Raw genomic sequence first — 4,377 nt, 5'->3', positions numbered from 1 at the left:
TTTGGAGCCCGCGGTGGGCAAGATGGCGGCATTTCCTGCCCCCGCTTCCCCGCTGGCCCGTGGCCGGGCGTCGCGCTGGGAGGCGCGTGGGGCGGCCGGACAGGACCCCGCCTGGCGGGTGGGTGAGCGGCCACGAGGCCTGGAGGTCGGCAGGGGTGCCCGGCTCACCCGGCCTCCCGGCGGTGGTCTGGTGGAGGGGCACATGCAGCGTCGCCGTCGCCAGGATCCGCGGTTTCAGTAACTGGCGAGGCCTCCCTGAGCCAGATCCACGTGTCCAGACAGTACAGTACGGCTGCTGTGGTGAGAGGGGAGCTGCTGGAACCACTGAGACTTGTAGGGCCAGGAAGGCTTCCAGAAGCAAGAACGTCTAAACTGAAGTGGGTAGGCTGGGGGAGGGAGAGGCAAAGCAGAAGGCAGAGCAAGTGCAGAGGTTGGGATTTGAGACCGTAGGGACACTGGGGGAGACCGATTTCTGTAATACACATTGGTCTCATTATTAATTGCTTTGTAGTAGTTTGCCTTCATCTGATCACCTCTGGGTGAACTTACAAAATCAAATTTAAGAACCTGAAAAGTTGAGGACAATGCCTGACCGAACGTAATTGCACCCTACCCCCACCCCAAACACACAGGCAAACACATTTCAGTCCCTAGCCTGAGAGATGCTTTATTCCTTGTCCCATCAGAACCCCTGAAATGCCCCTTGACCTTCCAAACAGTGAGAAGAGAGCGGTAAGTGGCTCCAGTTAATTGATCCATTGAACAAGTAGGTATTAACTTCACACTGTATACTGTACATCAAAATTAGTGTCATATGGAGGTGTGTTAAGACCTGGCCCTCTGACCCAGAGAACTTTGTAACTTGGTTAGTGGAGAAAATCGGGGCTAATTCACTTAGGGAACAAAGAAGTAAACCATGACACCCAAGCCTAATAGAATTCAGACACAAGGAACTAGTGTGGGCTGTGGCAGTCTGGGAAGGCTTCCTGCAGGCGGAGGATGTGCGCTAGGCTGAGACAGAGGGGGAATATCAAGAAGAGGAAGGAGATGTAGTGAAGACAAGCTAAGCTAAAGGTACAGCATAAGCAAAGGCATGGATATGTATCCATGCATATTTCTCCAGAGAAATAGGATATATAGAGATATATGAGGAGATTTTTTAAATGGGAATTGGCTCATGAAGTTATGGAAGCTGGGAAGCCCCACGATATGCCATCTGGAAGCTGGAGAACCAAGAAAACCAGGGATATAATTCAGTCTGAACCCAAAGGCCTGGGATCCAGAAGCTCTGATGTGAGAGGGCAGGAGAGATGGATGTCCCAACTCAAGAAGAAAGAGGGAGAAATTGCCCTTCCTCGGCCTTTTTGTTCTGTTTGGGCCCTCAATTGATTGGACTGGATGATACCCACCCACCTTGGTGAGGGCGGATCTTCTTTACTCAGTCTGCTAGTTCAAATGCTGTCTCTTTCAGAAACACCCGCACAGACACACCCAGAGTATTATTTTTACTAGTTATCTGGGCATCCCATAGCCCCACCAAGTTGAAAACATAGAATTAACCACCACAGTAGTAATAATACAATGTGTGTGTAATTTTATTATTATTTTTACTGTTTTCTGTTATCTTACAGAGACTGAAGAGAGAAACCATGCCTTAAAATTTTCAATCAGGGTATATGTGTGTGTGTGTGTGTGTGTATGTATATTATGTAAATTGAAGGCTTTTTCCTGGATTTCTATTTGATTTGATTCTGTTTGTTGAGTCCGGAATCAATGTGTATGGCCCTTCTTCCCTTTAGCAGAACATTTACTGTAGTTTGAGATATGCAGTAGTGGGCCTGGACCCTGCTTCATACTTAGGGGTATAAGTATGCTCAGCATAGTGATAAGAAGTTTGTCAGTGTGCAAAGGGAGCTGGGGAGAAGGGAGGAAAGAAGCCAGCAGCCCAGCAACATGGCAGAAGGCCAGGCCTGAGCCAAGAAGAGGTTTGTGCGAATTTCACCGAGGTGGGCTGACCCAGGGTTTTTAAGAACTGTAAATGTGTAATGTTTGGGTTTAAACTGTTTTGTCATTGCTATCTTGAGCTGTGCTAAAGGTTGCTTCTGTCAGCCCAGCTCCTCCAGTAACAAGGGAACAGTTGGGCTGTGCTGGTCTGGGAGTTCGGGCACGTGGTAGGGAAGGAAAGTAGGGGTCAATAGAAGGACAGCATCTTGCACATGTCATCCTCTGAGGGTGTCATGGTTGGAAGCATTAAATGAAAGGAGGCTATTAGTTGAAGCTTACAGATGGTAACAAGTGGAAAGAACAGAAGCTCAGGGCTGAGCTGAAATCAGTGGGAGGGAAGCAGGTGATACTGGAGAACCAAGTTGCAGCATGAACTGGCCCAGGGGCAGAACAGGAGGCAAATTTCCTGTTCACCAAATAGTTTAGTGGAAGATGATGCTTGAAAGGGGGGAGACAGTTGGGGTGTGTTTCTGTGCTGGGGGATGTGATCAGGTTGGATGTGGCATTGTAAGCAGGGCAAGATGACGGGTCTTGCTGTGGCAGAGAACAGAGATTGAGCAGGCTTCTTTTACATACCCTGATCCAAAACAGATGCAAGCAGGCAAGTCATGAAGGGGCAGTGAAAACTGCAGTGGGCCAGCAACTGCCAAGGTCCTGGGCCTGGACCTCCTTTGCCTTTTCTAGGTCTTCACTCTTCCCCCTGCACTGCCACTTGTGGGGTCGCTCTGGCCAGCAGACAGGCCTCTAATTAGCCCTGTCTCCTGGTATTCACACCCTGGTATTAGACCCCTTCCCTTTAGGGTTGGCTGGATTTAGTGACAAGCTTCTAGCAAATAGAAAATGGCAGCAGTGATGGGCTGTCACTTCCAAGATTAGGTTATAGAAAGAGTGTAACTTTTGTCTTGACCATTTTCTCTAGCTTTCTTGCTCTGACGGAAGCTGGCCGCCCTGTTGTGAGCTGCCCTATGGCCCTGCGGAGTGGCCTCCGGTAGTAGTCATCTTGTTAGTCACACCCAGGAGTGAGCTCGGAAGCAGATCTTCCCCAGGTCAAACCTTTGGATGAGACCACAGTTCTGGCCAAGACTCTAAATGCAACCTCATGAGAGACCTTAGGCCAGAAGTACCCCTTAAGCCACACTCAAGATTCCTGATGCGTGGAAATTGTGAGATAGCAAAGTTTTGTTGTTTTTAGCCACTAAATTTTGAAGTAATTTGCATTGTAGCAACAGCTAATACATCTTGTTTCTCCTCCCTTTGAAGGAGGATGCGGGCATCAGTGCTGGGGCCTGGGGTTGGCTGGGGGCATGTACAGCAGTAGGTTGACTGGGTCTGGAGTTAGGGGAGATTTTATTCTTCCTTGTGGTCCCTTGGTCCACTTGGGGCATGTCTGAGTTAGTGCTAGAAGTCTTTTTAATAAAAATATGTTATTACATAGACTTTAAGTAATAATAAAATAAACTTCCATGTACCCACCACCTCACTCACTGTCTTACTAAATATTTAATCCTTCTGAAAGAATATAGTACAGTTTATGTATAGTTTAAAGAATAACAATATAGAATACCTATTTAAGGAAAAGAATACGATTGTTACTTTTGAAATTCCCTCTGTACCCATCCCTGCTTGTCGCTTTCTCTTTCCCTTAAAAATGACCAATATTCTGAATTGTGTATGTATTATTCTCTGTCTGACTGTGCAATATAGTAGCCATTATCCACACGGGAAAATTCAAGTTTAACTTTAAATAAAATAAAAATTCAGTTCCTCAGTCATTTTAAATGGCTAACATGGTGACTAGTGGTTACCACAGTAGCCGGCCAAGTTGCAGAACGTTTGCATCATTGCAGAGAGTTCAGTTGGATAGCGCTGTGGCAAACAATTTATTGTTCCGGCTTGCATGTTTTTGAACTATGTATCAGTTGAATCACACAGTTCATTTTTCTCTTGCAGCTAGCTTTGTTTCATTCAGTATTAGGTTCTCGACATTCATTCATGTGGTTACCTGTAACTGTAATTCATTTATTTTTACCACACACATGGTATGAATATGCCACAGTGTGTTTATTTACATTGGAATCTATTATTGATGGACATTTGAATTGTTTACAGATTTTTGCTATTATAGTATTATGCAAATGAGTATGAATTTCTTGACTATATACCAAGTTGGGATTGCTGAGTCATAGAGAATATATACCATCACCTTCTCTAAACAATGCCAAATTGTTTTCAAAAGTGATGTACCAGTATACTCTCCCACTAGAAGCATGTGACGTTCCCATTGTTTATATTATCACCAACACTTTTTAATTTTTATCAGTCTTGTGGGTATGAATTGAGAACTCATGGTTTCAGTCTGCACTTTTCCTGATT

The sequence above is a fragment of the Camelus dromedarius genome, chromosome 11 (genome assembly GCF_036321535.1).
Source record: "Camelus dromedarius isolate mCamDro1 chromosome 11, mCamDro1.pat, whole genome shotgun sequence".
Lineage (NCBI taxonomy): Eukaryota > Metazoa > Chordata > Mammalia > Artiodactyla > Camelidae > Camelus > Camelus dromedarius.
This window is presented reverse-complemented; position numbering follows the sequence as displayed.